Genomic DNA, 18,711 nt, shown 5'->3' with positions numbered 1-18,711 from the left:
CGAAGAGTGGAGCCTTGTGCTCAAAGTACCTGCCACGCCGGTGCCAACGGGCAAAAGGGGAAGCTCTTCGGAGGAAGTCAGGCAGTTCGGGTTAGTGCACAGCAGAAGAAGAACAGGTTCCGCAACTCAAGCGCAGCCTCCACAGCGGGCAGAAGCAGAGCGCGAGCGCGGCAAAAGGGTGCTGTTTTTACACAGCAGGGAAAAGCAATGGGATACTGCAGGAGGGCGACCAGATCCTAGATATACTACTCACCGGTCCCCGAAGCAAGCAGACCCAGGCTTCTCCACGATAGTTTCAGCAGCTGGCAGGTTCAGAAGAGCAGGGAACGCTTTGTAGTCGTGTAGAGCAAAAAGACGTCCCAATCGACGAAACCGGCACAGTTTGGTTGCCGCACAGGACAACGGAGCGGCCGTGTGTATTCGAGCCAAATGAACCCTCCTCCCTTCAGACCTGGGGACGCCAAGCGTACGAAGCGTGGGAGAGGGACAAGGACTCGCAATACAACACAACCTGGCGGCGGTTGCAGAGCCAAACTCCTTGGTAAGCTGGTCAGTCAACTGGATGGCCCAGAGACGCTTCCGAAGGCTTACTTGGCAGGAGATGGTTGAAGATGCCGGGAATAACTGTTCCTGCTATTCCAAAGGTCGAAGCACCAGTACAGGCCTTCTGGTTCGATCAAAGGAGGACAGGGGCTCTCCGGACGACAGCAGTGCAAAGGAGGATTCCTTCAGCGGGTCACCAGCGATTCCTCGGTCCAGCCTCGTAGTTGCAGGATACTTGGCTCCTGTATTCCTTCGTTCGTGAGAACTCAGGAGATCGACATGGTAGTGGTGTTTCCAGCCCCCTCTTATCCACGGTTCCCTTCGCGCCAAAACGGAGGGGAGCCAATGGGAGATCCGCTCATCAAAACACATACCATACGTGGCCCAATCACGGACCACGGTGGTCCCAGGCATTCACACCACCCTAGACTCTCTGGCACCCAGGATGTGTATTGGGACCAGACATCCCAGCCCACACCCTGGAGGCACACAAACGACATGTAGAAGCCCGCGAAAGCAACTGCGTTTCGCGGGAAAGTACATGCCCAAATAAGGAAGGCCCCGGGTCGCCGGACCTGGGGAAGGTGAAGGGAGCAAGACGGACAGTGGACAGGACAAAGGAGCCTCGCGGCCTGGCCATTTTGGGAGCCAGGCCACCATTTTGGGTTCAGTGCAAAAACGTGCTCAGAACGCCAAAAGGAGCTCAAAAACAAAACGATCGCTGCCACCATTCCAGTCCCTGAATGACTTGCACCGATCAAATACCATCCTAAAAGAGTATCTAGGGCCTGTAGAAGGCTAGAGACCCAAGAGAGCGGTAACTTAGCTTACAGTGCCCTCTTGTGTCGTGTTGCACTAAAGCTGCGACACGATAAAAGAAACTACGGGAAACCACGTTCCCCGGTACTGACTGTCTTAAGGGCATGTCAGTTTCCCCGTAAGAAAGGAGCGAAAGCCCAGAGAAGTGCGGCAGAAGGCTGTACTTCTCTGGCAAAGTCAAGAACAAGGTTAAAAACAATAGCAAAAAGTTTAGGGGTTGCCACATGGAAGGAAAATTCCCTACAATTACGAAATCTTTCCTAACACTCGCCCCTCCCAGACTATGGACAGGGGGAACTAATCCACCCCTGGATGAGTCTCTTGTTCAGGTCGGTAAAACATTCTGGACAACCCATCAGCATTGCTATGTTGGACACCTGGCCTATGCTCAATAGTGAAGTCGAAGCCTTGTAGACTTATGGACCACCTAAGCAACTTTGGATTCTCCCCCTTCATGTTCATTAGCCACTTTAACGGCTTATGGTCAGTCTGCACAGTGAAGTGGGTCCCATAGAGGTAGGGCCTCAGCTTCCTTAGGGCCCACACAACAGAGAAACATTCTTTCTCTACCGTGGACCACCTGAGCTCTCTGTCCTTAAGCTGGCGACTAATAAAACCTATAGGGTGTTCCTTACCCTTCTCATCTACTTGTGATAGTACAGCTCCTATCCCAGTGTCAGAGGCATCCGTCTGCACGATAAAAGGTCTTTGATAATCAGGGGCCCTTAGGACAGGGGCCTGGCACAAGGAGTCTTTTAAGCCATTGAAGGCCTTCTCACACTCGTCGGTCCAAGTTACCTTCTTGGGTTTCTTCGGAGTTGTGAGGGCAGTCAGAGGAGCAGCTATGGTACCATAGTCTGCCACAAAATTGCGGTAATACCCCGTGAGTCCTAAAAAGGCTCTCACTTGGGTTTGCGTAGTGGGGGTAGGCCAGTCTTGTACTGCTTGTACTTTACTGGGTAGAGGCTGTATCCTCCCTCCACCTACTTCATGTCCAAGGTAAACCACTGAGCCTTGTCCAATCTGGCACTTACTAGCCTTTATGGTCAAGTGGGCTTTCTGAAGAGCCTGGAGCACAATCCCGAGGTGTTTCACATGGTCTTCCCAGGTGGCACTGAAAACTGCTATATCGTCCAGATATGCAAGGCAGACTTCGTCCAACCCATTCAACACATGATTCACAAGCCTCTGGAAAGTGGCAGGTGCATTCTTCAACCCGAACGGCATTACCCGGAATTGGTAAAGGCCGTCTGGCGTCGAAAATGCTGTCTTCTCCCTGGCATGTTCTGCTAACGCTATTTGCCAATAGCCAGCAGTGAGGTCAAACGTGCTGAGGTACTTGGAGGCACCCAAAGTATCCACCAGCTCATCTGTTCGAGGCAAGGGGTGGGCATCTGTCTTGGTGACAGCATTCAGAGCCCTGTAATCCACGCAGAACCTCAATTCAGAAGTGCCTGCCTTTGGAACCAGAACCACAGGACTGGACCAAGGACTACTAGAGGGTTCAATCACCCCAAGATCTAACATCTTGTTGACCTCGGTCTTAATATAAAACCGTACTTTATCTGACATCCTGTATCCCCTACTTTTGGTAGGTACACTGTCTCCTGTGTCAATGTTATGTTTGCACCAAGGTGTCAAACCAGGCGACTGTGAGAACAGGGGGGAAAACTGCCTAAGCAAACGTTTCACCTCAGCCTGCTGATCAGAAGTCAGGTGAGGGGCCACTCGGACACCCTCAACGGAGCTATCTGAAGGACCGCCCTGGAACAGGTCGGGGAGAGGTTCAGACTCCTCTTCCTCAATGTCTGACGCCAGTAGCAGTGCTGCGATTTCGACTCTTGGGACGAAAGCCTTCAGCCTATTCATGTGGAACACTTTTGGAGCCTGTCCAGGCCTTCCAAGGTCCACTAAATAGTTTACCTCACCCAGGGGCTCCACCACTGTGTAAGGGCCTGACCATTTGTCCTGTAAAGCGCGAGGCCTTATTGGATTCATGATCAGGACTTGCTGACCAGGTGTAAAGTTGATGAGGGAAGCTTTCTGGTCGTACCAATGTTTCACCAGTGCTTGCCCTGCCTTCAATTTATCACTAGCCAAGCGCATCAGAAGTACCATCCGTTTTCTGAGCCCTAGCACATAGTCAACTACATTGGTAGTAACAGGGGGAGTGGGCATCTCCCATCCCTCCTTGACAATGGCTAAGGGTCCCCGTACGGGATGACCGAACAGAAGTTCGAAGGGGCTGAAGCCAACACCCTCCTGTGGTACCTCTCGGTAGGCAAACAGCAAGCATGGTAAAAGAAGATCCCATTTTCTTCTCTGGGGCTCCTCCAGAGCCCCAATCATGCTCTTTAACGTTCTGTTGAAACGTTCCACCAGACCATTGGTCTGGGGGTGGTATGCAGAAGAGAACTTGTAGGTGACCCCACATTCTTTCCACATAGCCTGCATATACTTCGACATAAAGTTGCTGCCACGATCTGACACAACTTCTTTAGGGAAGCCAACCCTAGTAAATATGCCGAGTAAAGCTTTTGCAACTGACTTGGCAGTTACAGTTTTCAATGGGATGGCCTCAGGATACCTGGTTGCATGGTCGACCAGCACCAGGATAAACCTATTGCCCGAGGATGTTTGCGGGTCAAGGGGACCAACGATGTCGATCCCTACCCTTTCAAATGGTACCCCCACAACTGGGAGCGGTACCAACGGAGCTTGGATTGTCGCGCCAACCTTACCAGACAACTGGCAGGAGGCGCAACTCCTGCAGTGACTTTCTACTTGCACCCCCATCTTGGGCCAGTAGAAGTGCATGGATAACCTTTGCTTGGTCCTCTTCATACCAAGGTGACCAGCAAGGGGAACTTCATGCGCCAACTGCAGGAGGAAGGGTCTAACAGCAAGGGGAACCACCAACCTCCTATGGTCTCCTTCTGTAGACTCTGTGGGCTCACTATACAGGAGTCCACCTTCCCAATAAATCCTATGCTTCCCAGGAGGTTCACCCTCAAGCTGGGAGCAGGCCTGTCTCCTTAGGCCTTCCAGAGATGGGCACTCACGTTGGCCTTTACTGAATTCGTCCCTATCAGGACCTCCTTCAACTAACAAGTCTTTTAGTTCAGGATGATCGTTGGGGTCGAATGCTTCAGGCATCGCCGCCTCCTCGTCAGGCTCGGGCGATTGACCAACTCCCTCCACCGCAGTGGTAGGCGAGCTCGGGGGAATATTCTCTTTCCCCCGTCTTGACTTGTAGACTCCTTTCGCCTTGGGTTGCCCCTTCGGCTGGGGCGGCGTATTGGACTTGGCCAATGCCGCCCGTGCTTGAGACCGTGTGTAGGGTCGTTCGGCAGTGTCTCCTACGAGCCCTAAAGCTCTGAGATCATTACCTAATAAGACCTTTCCCGGGACGTTTCTCTGAATGCTCACTGGAATCCTGACTGCTGTACCATTTAAAGTTAGATTAACAGGGATCACGGGAAACATACGGAGGGGGCCGTCAGCCAACTTAGTGGGCATCAGAGTAGCTCTGGCAACTTCCTCTGAGTCTACCAAGGTAGAATCCACTACAGTTCGACTGCACCCACTATCCCTAAGAGCTGGAGTATCCACTCCATTGATCAGCACACTGTCTTTAAAGTAGTGCTTGGTATTATCCGGAATCCTAGCATACGCCTCTGCGACTTTAGGCTCCCAGGAACCCAGGGACACTAAAACTACCTCGGCCTCTATTCCGCTGGGAAATGAGTCCGAGGAGAAGGATGCTCCTGTAATCTCTTCTTCCTCGTAGGAGGAGAAGGCCAGATTAGCGGAGTGGACCCTCAAAGGTCTAACCTTACAACGGGGATCCCCCTTCACATGGTCAGTTGCTCCACAAGAAAAACAAGCCCCAGTGGGTCTGTTTACGTAGGGAGGCTTATTGTAACCAGAGTTCTGTTTCGGAGGCGCACCTCCACTACCCTGTGAGTTCTCTTGTGTCTTACCCTTGTTTTTCTTTTTGTGGCCCTTTTGGGAAGAAGATTTAGCAGATTCCCCACCCTCCATATCTTTGGACTTTTTCCCCTCCTCCTGCTTACCAGGATGAGTTTTGTCCTTATGGGACACTCGATGTGACACCCATAAGTCTGCTGCAATGGCCAGCTTCTTAGGATCTATCTCCTTCGAATCGGCCAAATGCTGCTTAAGCTCCGGGGAAGAAGAAGCAAAAATGTGTTCCAGCATGACAAGATTTATCATGCCGTCGAAGGTAGAAACCTTATAGCCTTCGACCCAGCCAGTTAAGTTTTTCAAAGATTCAGCGACATAAGATACCCAAGTACCACCTTCCTTTTTCTTATACTCTCGAAAACGCTTTAAATATTGGGCCGGAGTCTTCCCAAACTTTAAAATGAGAGTCTGCTTTAACATTGCGAAATCAGCCCGCTCAGCCTTCGACATTTCCATAATGGCACTACAGCCAGAATGGGGCAGTCTACTGAGCAACCACGCAATCTTATCAGCATTGTCAACTTCCTGGACCTCGCATGCATACTCAAACGCATTCAGCCAGTCCATAATGTCATTCCTCTCTTCATACACACTGAGCAGATCTTTTGGAAACCGTGGATGAGAGGAGGCCCCAGACCCATGTCCAGGACCCTTGGATCCATTTGCAACCTGAAGCTTGGCCAGTTCCAACTGGTGATCCCTGTCTTTTTGTTTTTCTGCCTGTTCGATTTTTAGTTTGGCTATGCTGAATTCAAGCTCCTGCTGCCTAAACCGCAGCTCTTGCTTCTTGAATTCAAGCATAGCCTCCCCATCAGCACTGGCAGAGGAAACATTAGACAGCTCGTCCTCCCTGTCCTCGTGGTCGCGGTGGAACAGTGCGGCGGCAGAACCGTCGGTTCTACCAGTGAGAGCAGCCCCACCACCTTCCGCACTGTCCTCAGAAGTAATAGCGTCAAGCTGCGCTTCTTGCCACGCCACGATTCTTTGGATCATTTCCAATTTCGTGCCTTGAGAGGAAACACCTCTCTCCGCACACATCTTTTTCAGTGTTTCTAATTTGGAAGCATTTAAAGTTAACAACGTACTTGTTTCCATACTGTTTGATAGGACTATGGCCTTTTTAAAGTTATACTATAACAATTCACTACGTGTACTGTTTGGAATAACCTGAAATGCCTTAGTTCGAGCGCAACACTGGATACCTTCAGTCGTATCCCACCGCTGTACACCAATTTGTTAAGACGGATTTCTGAACTCTGTCCTGGTGGCGCAGAAGTTCAGAAGGCCAACCTAATTACTTGGAACAGGGTAACCTCTGGACAAGCCAGACCAATCAAGGTAGCGATCGCGGCGGTCAAGACTAGGTCTCAAGAGGGGTGAGGGTGACTGAAAGCCCGCAGTGAGCACACAAAGCAAGAGCGCTGACAAACTACTCCAAACAGTTGTTATATCAAAAATAGATACACATTTATTTTAAGGCCTTTAAAACAATGACCGTAGCGAGAAAATCACAATATCACAATATTAAACCAACACATACCATATCAACACAATATATATACAAATACACAGTCGCAAGAGTTTAAAGCACGAAATATGTAGTCCACCTGCCAGGGAAGGAAAACAGGCAGTGCGATAATGCTTTAGACTCAGTTCGCCTTCAGAGGCACCTAACTAGATGGAAGTCCGAGCCCTGCGAAGAGTGGAGCCTTGTGCTCAAAGTACCTGCCACGCCGGTGCCAACGGGCAAAAGGGGAAGCTCTTCGGAGGAAGTCAGGCAGTTCGGGTTAGTGCACAGCAGAAGAAGAACAGGTTCCGCAACTCAAGCACAGCCTCCACAGCGGGCAGAAGCAGAGCGCGAGCGCGGCAAAAGGGTGCTGTTTTTACACAGCAGGGAAAAGCAATGGGATACTGCAGGAGGGCGACCAGATCCTAGATATACTACTCACCGGTCTCCGAAGCAAGCAGACCCAGGCTTCTCCACGATAGTTTCAGCAGCTGGCAGGTTCAGAAGAGCAGGGAACGCTTTGTAGTCGTGTAGAGCAAAAAGACGTCCCAATCGACGAAACCGGCACAGTTTGGTTGCCGCACAGGACAACGGAGCGGCCGTGTGTATTCGAGCCAAATGAACCCTCCTCCCTTCAGACCTGGGGACGCCAAGCGTACGAAGCGTGGGAGAGGGACAAGGACTCGCAATACAACACAACCTGGCGGCGGTTGCAGAGCCAAACTCCTTGGTAAGCTGGTCAGTCAACTGGATGGCCCAGAGACGCTTCCGAAGGCTTACTTGGCAGGAGATGGTTGAAGATGCCGGGAATAACTGTTCCTGCTATTCCAAAGGTCGAAGCACCAGTACAGGCCTTCTGGTTCGATCAAAGGAGGACAGGGGCTCTCCGGACGACAGCAGTGCAAAGGAGGATTCCTTCAGCGGGTCACCAGCGATTCCTCGGTCCAGCCTCGTAGTTGCAGGATACTTGGCTCCTGTATTCCTTCGTTCGTGAGAACTCAGGAGATCGACATGGTAGTGGTGTTTCCAGCCCCCTCTTATCCACGGTTCCCTTCGCGCCAAAACGGAGGGGAGCCAATGGGAGATCCGCTCATCAAAACACATACCATACGTGGACCAATCACGGACCACGGTGGTCCCAGGCATTCACACCACCCTAGACTCTCTGGCACCCAGGATGTGTATTGGGACCAGACATCCCAGCCCACACCCTGGAGGCACACAAACGACATGTAGAAGCCCGCGAAAGCAACTGCGTTTCGCGGGAAAGTACATGCCCAAATATGGAAGGCCCCGGGTCGCCGGACCTGGGGAAGGTGAAGGGAGCAAGACGGACAGTGGACAGGACAAAGGAGCCTCGCGGCCTGGCCATTTTGGGAGCCAGGCCACCATTTTGGGTTCAGTGCAAAAACGTGCTCAGAACGCCAAAAGGAGCTCAAAATAAACAAAACGATCGCTGCCACCATTCCAGTCCCTGAATGACTTGCACCGATCAAATACCATCCTAAAAGAGTATCTAGGGCCTGTAGAAGGCTAGAGACCCAAGAGAGCGGTAACTTAGCTTACAGTGCCCTCTTGTGTCGTGTTGCACTAAAGCTGCGACACGATAAAAGAAACTACGGGAAACCACGTTCCCCGGTACTGACTGTCTTAAGGGCATGTCAGTTTCCCCGTAAGAAAGGAGCGAAAGCCCAGAGAAGTGCGGCAGAAGGCTGTACTTCTCTGGCAAAGTCAAGAACAAGGTTAAAAACAATAGCAAAAAGTTTAGGGGTTGCCACATGGAAGGAAAATTCCCTACAATTACGAAATCTTTCCTAACACAAGGCATGCAGAGTTTTTGAAACAAGGATATAGTCTAAAGCTGAAGATGAGTTCCCTCTTCTCCAGGTTATGTATGGTTCTTTTACACCCTCCTGTGAGCCCACTACCATGTGGAGGTCCCATTGTTCCATAAAATCCTGCCATTGTTTTCCCAGAGTAGTTTTCCTATGGGTTCCTCGATCTCGGTCTCCTTTTAGGGGATATAGGCAATTCGTATTGAAGTCTCCAGCTACCACGATCTTACTAGAAACTAGGGTTGTTTTTAATAGTTCGAATAGAGATGCTAAGTTTTCTAGAAAACAGTCTAGTTTCGATGTTGCAGGGTTCCAGTAAATGTTTACAAAGACCCAAGTTGTCGTAGTTTCTTGTGTAGATACTTCGGCTCTGCATGCCTGAATGCCCTGTGGATTTTTCCATAATTCCTTTACATTTTTAAAGACTTGGTTTTTTAGTGCTATTAGTAAGCCTCCTGAGGGCCGGCCCAACGGTTTTTGTACGGCTGACAGACAGTGAACTATATACCCTTCGATGTTTAGCGGATTGACCAACCAGGTTTCTTGTAAAAGAATCGCATCCCCCTGATTGAATAAGTATGACCTTGTTTCTTTATCTCTGATGACACTAGAGCCTCTTGTGTTCCAACTAAAGACGTTGACATGGTTCTTACTAAAGTCGTTGTATGCCCAGGCCCGACTTCTTCAGAACTTCTGAGAATATGTCTGATAGGAACATGAGGGTGTTTTCTTTTGTTTTGAGGTCTTTTTCTAAATTTCCTTGCTTTGTAAGGATTGCATCATTTTGATATATTGTTTCTTTGTTTGGGCATGGGAGAAAGCAGTGTTTGGCCATAGTGTTGTTTTTCTTATCATTGCATGAAACTTCCAGTCCATAGGATTCCAACTCAATTGAGTTTCGCAAGACATCCTTTTTTGCGTTTGCTGAGGTCATAATGAGTTCAACCAGGAATGGATCACTTGATAGCGGGAATTTCACGCTTTCGATGTCATTGGATTTAAAAGAGTGGAGGTCTCCTATTTTTTGTATTATCTTCAGAATCACTCCCCGATTTAAGGATTTATAGTGGCCGTGGTTTGAGCGCAGTCTCAACCAAATCCTTTCATTGGAATTGGCATTTCCCACTGATATATTTTCTGTTGGTTTGTCGCATATTTCGGAGAGTAAATGGATACCTGCACCATTCTCCTCACAATGCATCTGGGTATCAAGTTTGACGAATTTCCCTTCTCCGTTTTTGGTTTGGTTGTCATTTATTTCAGGTGTGTTCTTCCCCAGCATGTTTGCTGGAACAGTTACACCTGGAAGGGTTGTGCTTGGGTCCTTGTAAGCCAACGGCTTCTTTGTTAGAAAAATGGGGGCAATTTTCCAATTTTCCTGTTGGTTTATGGCAGTGACATTCCCATAAGGTCTTTTTGCTGCTGACTGCCTTCTTTTCTGTGTAAAAATTGGGGCCCATTTGATTACTTTGGCTATATTCTCTTTTTGAGGTTGAGCGACTAATTTTTTTATTCTTGGTGTTTCCTCTAGATTTATCTGTTTTTTCAGATCCTTTCCGATCTCTATGCTTTTCTTTTTTAGATTGTTTTTTTGTCCTATCAACTCCTCTGTTTGTAAGCCAATGCTTGCTTTTGTTATTGGAACTATATCGTCCAATTGTTTGTCTTTAGCAAAATTGGCCTTTGTCGGGATGTCAATTTTGACCTTCTGGATTCCTTTTCCTATTTTGGATTTATTTTCTTTTATGCCAATACGAGGGTTTTTAGAGTCGCCCACAATAGTGTCCTGCTCCTCCCCAATCCCAACGGATTGTTTTTTTTTTTCTTGGATCTTACCTTTTTCTTTTTCAATTTTGTTTTGCTTCAACCCTTTATTATGTTTACTTTTGTTTTTAGACTGTAAAGATTTAGAACTCTTTCTCTTTGCCAAACGATTTCTCCTTTTTCTTCTGCCTCTTGATGTTTGTTCCCCTTGTTCTTGCCATTCCTGAGGTTTTTCCGCCTGACTGGCTTTTGGGTTATCAGATTTAGTATCTTTTATATTTTTTCCGGTATCTGCCTCTTCCTCTAGTACTGTAGCTAGTCTTAAGAATTCTTCCATTATTGAATCTGAAAGTGGGGTGTCCTCCAGTGAGTATTCCTGAATTTTTTCTGGGGTTTCTTCTGTTTGAGCTGGGGGCAATTGTCCCTTTAAGGCTGAAAAAATCTCTTTCAAAAGTGTGTTGTTTTGGTTTTCAATTTGATTTTTTTCTTTCAGTGATTGCTGAATCGAGGAGATGTCGAGTCCTTGTTTTACAATCTCAATATTCAGTGCCTGAATTGGGGTGCTCAGTTTTGTATTCATGGCATTTGCCAGGCCCACTAGAGTAGAGTCACAAAGAGAAATTTCTTTAGTCATTTCTAGCAATGTCCCGTTTTGCGATTGGACCTCCCCTTTTAGCATCTCAAAAACTGAAACCAATGAACTAAGAACAAAGTTCAGTGCTTTCAATGTGTCTGTATTTGGATTCGTTGTTTTTTCTTCGTCATCTTTTCTTTCTGAGTCCCTTTGTTCCAGCATTAGCTGTGCAACAGTTGATGAGGATTGTAGATTTTGTGGGGTTGGGGTGAAAACATTATCTTCCTCAGGTGAGGTACATATTTCTTTTTCCAGATGTGCTGCGACAATATGTATTTCTGTACTAGAAGTCGGGGATTGGGAGTGTCTTGGATCTTCCCAGAGAATAAAAGATTCGCCTTCGATGTCACTATGGCTTTTATGTCGTTTATTCCCGAAGTGGTTTTCTATTTTACTTTGTATTTTTCTTGTTGAGATAGTGTATTCTAACCCTTTTTTCCAGTTATTTATTATAGCGATATTTGGATTTTTCTTTGTCTGACTTTTTGTTGGAGTACTATGTTTTTCACCAGCATGTTCCAGAGCTTGAGATTTTTGTCCGTTCATCAGATTAGCATTCTCCTGAGCGAGTTGAGCAGTTGGTATGATCATTTCACTGCTTTGGTTTAAATACGATCCATTCCCTGCCCCTTCCATGTCTTTAGTGCTACGAAGTCTCATCAAGTTTGGTTTGATCAACAATCTGTGATGTCTACACCGTTTGTTAGTAGAAAGTGATAAGCGATGTGTCTACAACTTAAAGTAAGTCTGAGGGTAGTTAGTCACTTTGCCTCAGAAGTGCTTACTACCGAGGATGAAGATGTGGTGCTAGGTAGTCGCTTTAGATATTTCAGGTCTGAGGGAGAAAAGCTTTTATCAAGTTGTACTTAGAAAAAACAGCGTGATCAAAGGATATTATTTCCTGCAGTCTCACGTTGCGCGAACTAGGATTATAACAATGTAGACCTTACCTCAGGTTCACCTCGGCTGTTAATGGCTGCTGTTGATTCTCATGCAGGTCACATGTAGTTTTTTGCGCCAACTGCGCCAAACAGCCGCACAACAGCCAGAGGGCTTGTCTCCTACGGGCTTAACGCCGCGAGGGTGGATGGCTCGGCGTTTTGTTGGTGACAAGGTCACGTGATACGTCACGTGACTCGCAGAAGCCCGCCTCCTCCAGGAAGCACAGGCACCGGCAAGAGCCTCCTCACGGCTCGCAGTGCTGGGTTCTCAGAACGCAAAAACGTATATCCTGCAAAGCACAACTGAGTTCACCAAGTGCTGCACACTCATATAATGTGCTTTGTTGAGGTAGATATATAGTTGGCACTTGCCGCTCTATTCTTCTACTAAGCATAGCAAGCCACACCGTTTTCTCAGCTTCTTGCGTTCCAAGCCTATGTACAGACATTAGCCAACTTCATATTTTCATCCTGCATTATAGTTACGTTTCTTTATATTCCGACATAGTCTCTTCTGCGATATCCTTATACATGGCGTTTCGTCTTTGTGTGACCTCTTTTGGTTGTTGTTCTTCATCTGTACGTCTGTCTGGGCACTTGTGACGTCATCATTCGTCTTCCATTAAGGCCCTTTGAGTTTCTCCTGGGACAATGTTTAAACACTCTTCATTTCGTGGCAATTGCTGGTATGGTTGTCTCAATGGATACCTCGCTGCCCATGGTTGTCTGGTTATTGGCACTTCAAAAGGTGTTGCTCTTCGGATGGACACTGGGCAGAGCCCTAGTGCGGCTCTCTGCTGGTTTATTTGCTCATCGTATATGTCACATATCTTGGCATGTACATTCCTGGTACTTCAAAATGGGTGGCTGGAGTGCAGGCCATATCTGGGACCTCCACTACACTCCCCCCACTGGTCGGTTTATCGACCACTTCTGCTTCCTCCTTTGTATTCATCTTGTTTGGTTCTTCTGTATCCATTTCTTCATCTTCTGGGTTTGTACATGATGGTGTGAAGGAGTGTGTCTTTGGAGTCCATATTTTTATCACTCCTTTCAAACCTCCTACTGTTTTTACATGTTTGTCTTTGTTCCAGGTCATTAGCTGGCACTGTCCATTTGGGCTGCAATTTTCCTTCATATTTTCTTCTTTTTTTGGGATACATAAACTTTGTTCCTTCTGGCGCATATTCGCTGGCCTTCACAAAGTCTCTTATTTCATCATCAGTCAGGGCTCTGGGCTTCCTTCCTGGTTTGACATTGATCATGATCTTCATCCCTATGGCTTTCTTTGCAGTCTTCTGACATTGCGAGTTTATTATCTTGATAACACAAAATCCTAATAGTATCATCAATAGCAGGGCTCCCAGAAACTTGAATATGTCTGCCATCCATTGTGGGACCCATGAGAATAGTGATCCAAACCAGCTGTCCTCATCAACCTTGTTAGTTTCGTTGATCATCTGGTTCTGCAGGTTTGTCAGCATACATATGGCTTCTGTTAAAGTTCCATTTTCTTCGTCATGTGAAGGTGTAAATGTGCAACATGATTCTCCGATTTATGCACAAAAACCTCCATCCATTGCTGTGATCCTGTCAAGTACATATCTGTTCTGGAGAGCCATCAGTCGAATGGTTCTTAACTCTTCCTTGATCGCATTGAATCCTTTTATTGTCGTGTTGATGGTTTGCAGTAACTCCCATCTGGTTATCTGCAACCATTTAGTATTTGCTCCAACCTGGAATCTTGGCATGAGGATTGTTGTGAACACCGATGATGTGAGGCTGAACAGCCTGTGTTCATATGGGATTGCGTGGAATGCATCTCCCGACTTGGCGGAGAAGTAATTCTCTCTCTTCATTCGGGATCCTGTTTCACAGATCTCCTTTTCCTCAGGTGAGCATCTGCTTTCGGGAAACTGTCAATATTCAGGTCGCTTTTCGGGATCACTAGTGCTGGAACGTGGATGTTCACTATTGTGCATATGCCTCCCCAATTTATCGACAGTCTTGTGTATGCTTTGGATCCACACGCCCAATAATGATCCATAATTACTGCAGTTCCGTGAGTCATTCCTGGAGCTTCAAAAATGTGTCCGCAATTCTGTTTTTCTCCCATCTTCCTTGTGCCATTGCTCCTGAAGCACAATTTTGGGCTTTCCAGTGGCACTATCTGCGGGGGTCCTCCTCTGTCTTCGACCCATGTAAGTAATATTGTGAGTTTTGGCCATAGAGATTTGCACAACCTCTGTGAGTTTTCTATTGCTTCTTTGCAGGCTCCAAGGACCATCCATGCTCTGCAGACCACTACTCCTTCTTCCCATCCGTCTGGTGAGAGCACTGTTCCCCAGATCTGCATTTGGCCTCTGTTCTTCCAAATTTGAGCCTCTTCTGGTGTTTTCCCTTGGACATTCAGTCTTCGGTTTATTTCCCATCTTTTTCCTGTTCCTTTAACTTCAGGCTTCTCATACCTGATCATGTGATTCTTAGTATGAGCTCTATTTCTCGTCTTAATGTCCAGAACATAATCATCTTCGTCGGGGTAATCTGCTTCAGTTGCCCATATCAATGAGGCATCCCTCCCCATGAACTGGCCTCTGGTGTTGCAATTGCTACGTGTGACAGACAATTGGCTGTTGGGACATCAATTTCTACAGCCACGAAGATCTTGGATTTCCCCATGATGTATGGGAGAAGTGCACAAACAAAGCATTCCCCTTCTTAAGTTCGTCTTCCAAATTCTTTTATGTGATGGTACCAAATGTTGTTCCCTAGATGTGCTGTGCTGTCCAGGTAGTCGTTTAGTTCATTGTTATCTTCATGTAGGCGTTTCTTGATTCTGAGTGTCTTCCTGTAGTTTGCTATAACTACATCCCTAAAATCGTCTGTATGGCTTTTTCTTGCTGGTCCAAGGTGCAGGTCTCTTTATCTGTATCGATGGTGTGGATGGAGGTTTTGCAGTTCTCTCCTTTTCTTCTTGCATCTTTCTTCTGCGCTCTATAAGTGCCTTTATTAGCCATCAGCCTGTTGCTGCACCAGTGTTTGGCTGTATCGTAGGCCTGGTACTTCTTGTCCCTCGTGTTCGGACTTGTGTGCTTGTCAATACAGTCTCTGTTGTTCTGTTCTTCAGTTCCTGTTGTAGTTTTCTTACTCTGGTTATGTTCAGTAGTATTAGATCTATTAACATTTGTGTCCTTGCAGAGAGTTTTTCAGCAGCCGCTTCTGTCTTCTTAAGGGCTTCTGATATGACTGCTTGTGTTGGCCTTTCTCTTGATTCTTCTCGGTTTCTCTCATTATTTTCTGGGACTGGTTGTCCGGTAGGCAGTCTCGTCTTCTCTGTTACTTTCGTTTGAGGTTCTGTGGTCATTGACACTAGGCCTGGTTCATGTGTACTCAGTGTGTGTGGGTGTCAGTGGTTTGTCTTCATGCCTCTCGTGCCGACCCTGTCTCTGGCTTTCCTGCTCATTCATTTCCTCAAGTGAGTTTGTATCCCTACTAATTACATTCATTTTCATTTCATTTACTTTACCATCAGATTTTCTCTGGACTGGAATGACTATATACTGTCTGGGTGCCTTTGTGGGTTTCGTGCGTTCATCATCAGGTGAGTGCACTGAAATTGGAACATTTTGTGCACCAATAAAAAATACAGTTCTGATCGTTAATGACAGGAAAATAATGATAATCACAATGCATAGGCACATAACATTTCGGTAAGAAAGGTGGCAGCATTTTCTTCCAGGGAAGCGGGGGTGCCCCTCTGCTTGTGGGAGGACCACGTTACTGTTCTGGGCCCCCATCTCGATCATTTATCAATGTCAATGTTATTGTTTCCCCCACTCAAAATTGTTTCTTGATCAGTTTGTGTCATAAATTGTCAAGTGCTTCACAAGTGTCCCCCCTCTTGCGGAAGGTAATTGTCTCTTGATGCGGCATGCAGTTCCCTTGTTAAACTATGGAAAAAATGGATTAGACTAACGCTATGATGAGTCATATTTATTGTGCAGGTTCTAAATGTATGAGTTCTCGGTTCACTCCTTTGATCTGGTTCAATTCTGCGGTTGTGTAAAATGAAATAGAAAAAAATAAGCCCTTTTTGCCCTTTGGTGATTGAAGACCGAGACTTTGGGATTTCAGCACCGGCAGGTAAGCCGCCGCTTCGGTGCTTGAGAAAACAGACATATTGTCACATATGCCAAATGACTATTAGCATGCTTATAAATCACTCACTGTAGCACTCTATCCACATTGCAGGGTCGCCCCTACGGAGCCCTGAAGAAGGCGGACGCTACCTTAATGCACTTCCGCCGAAACGTGTCAATCCGGGAACAGCCACATGCATTCGTTCCCGCCTAAATCAGACTCTGTTCACTCAGTCTCTGCCACGTTGGCTATCAAGATATCTTATTCTCCATAGGACCCTGGAAACACATACTGTTGTAAAGCAATACCTGACTAAGAGACTTTCCTTTAGCAAGGATACCCTTATGAAATTGGGCGATGGTATAGCCTCCCTCGCCTTTCACTTTTTTGACCTTGGGATTTATTCACAAAGGACCTGTGTGTTCACATGAATTGGTACACTGTTATGCAAAAAACGAAAGATAAAAACCTTTGCTCAAGATTGATCTGTAGATTGTTAATGCAGCATTTTTTGTTCACTTTGTTGTAAATACTGCACTTCTCTCCCTTTTTCGGAGTATTTATTGATGGTATTAGATGTTGTCTTTACCTTTTGTTCATCTATGTTGCATTTTTCAACACCTTCTTTTAAGCTTTATGTACTGAATATTTACCTGTACGATCAGCAAAATAAAACCCTTGTTTGCTCCCCTCTGGTTTGTCTTAGCTCAGTGAGAGGTTAATATAGCTTTTTCCTCAGGTTTGGATCTACCACTTAACAGACCAACCTATACACTAATCTATGGACAGGAGTATACTCCTGTACCAATAAAGTACTATAGCCTTGAGCTTCGTACACTAGGAAGGGTACACCTTGTTTACATGACATATATAGAAAAAAATAACAACAAATATAACAATATGGGCTCTTGACATTGTTTCCCTCGATCTGTCCCTCGGCGGAAAGTTTTTCTTTTCTAGAACCTCCTTCGATACTCTCTCTGAAAGTTAGAAAGCTCCACTTGTAACATTATGCCATGGAGGAACATTCCCATCTGTGCGATATTAACTGGATCTCTGATGAAGGTGAGGATGTCAACCTTGATAGGTCTCCCCACCATCTCTGGGAAGTCAGTGACTAGACGCAAAAGGATAATATGCGCCAGTCTGCTGTGTTCGGGTGACAGGGACATTTGTCATGTCTTGCTGGGTTCAGGATTATGAGTTCTTTCCTTGACGTGAACAATGTTTGCACTGCCCTGATGCGTGGAGTGCAACTAGTATGCTGATCTTGTTTAACAAATTGCTCAAATGTTCAATATTTGCTGGATCTCGAAGAAAGGTCAGGGTGTCAGTTGTTCTTCCAACAATAGATGGGCGCTCCTCAATTATGTGAAAGAAAAGTGTATTGATGAGTTCATCTAGAATCGCCTGTGGTGGAAGCATTTGTGTCCTTTTCACTGTACTGTGGCAGTGCAATGAAGGCTTCCCCGATGACAGTAAGCAGTTGCCAGATTACTTTCTTGTTGGCAGGATCTTGTATAAAGTCTGTGACACTGGAGACCCTCCCTACCAGTGACGGATATGATACCAATACTAAATGGAAGTAGTTAAGCACGTCCTTTGTGATGTCTCTACCGGGGGACACCATAAGTGCTGTCGAACAAAGTCTTGGTACTGGATGATTCAGGATACTGTATTTTGTTCTCAATGTAAAGTCCTTGATCAGCGTTTGTTTTAGTCTTTTCCTTCCTGGTTCAGGTGTGATTTGGTTCAAAAGTTCATGTCAACAACTGTGCTGTGGCTTATATGCGCAATTATCTTCATCACCCTGCAACTAGGATGCACAGAGTGTCTGTTTTTTATGTCCTTGCCCCTTTTCTTTTGCGTAGGGGAATGTCCAAGTTAAGCCACTATTCGCACAAGGACTTTTTGTCTTGCTTTTACTGCTCATGCTACCTTCTTCCTTGTCATGGATCTCGTCTGCACGTGCTGTGGTTCTTCCCCATTGTCTGTAGTTTCTTCGCGGTGGGGTGCAGCTAGAGGGCTTTCTCCGATATAGGGCTTAATCTCATAAATCCATGCTCTCCTGCCCTGTAGCTTCACAGCTGATGGAGTGCAGTCCTCTATGATGAAGGGACCATTGAATCTTGGCTCGTCCCACCTTTTCCTCGTATGGTTTTTCACCAGCACATTGTCTCCAAGGAACACGAGTGGAACACGTAGATCTTGAACTGAGTCTGTTGCAGTGCCCCCTTTGGTGTTCTGTGCTGCGCTGCACCCTTTTCTTCGTCGTTGCAGCTGGCCTGAAATTACAGTAAGGCTGGATGTCATGCAGTTCAGGTATTTTTGCGTTTCGGATCCCAGGACCTCTCGGGTTGACTGGGCATCACATCTAATTCTGTTTCTGGGGGTAAGAGGGGTCCTCATCCTTCTTCCTGTGACTATCTTGTGTGGCGTAAGATGATGGTCGGGCCGGGTTGGTTCCGAAAAGCATATAATGCCAATGGAAAGCAGTGCAACCATCCCCTCTTTAGAGTAAGCTTCACCTTAGCTATCCTT

The sequence above is a fragment of the Ambystoma mexicanum genome, chromosome 6p (assembly GCF_040938575.1).
Source record: "Ambystoma mexicanum isolate Mex_15411 chromosome 6p, UKY_AmexF1_1, whole genome shotgun sequence".
NCBI lineage: Eukaryota > Metazoa > Chordata > Amphibia > Caudata > Ambystomatidae > Ambystoma > Ambystoma mexicanum.
This window is presented reverse-complemented; position numbering follows the sequence as displayed.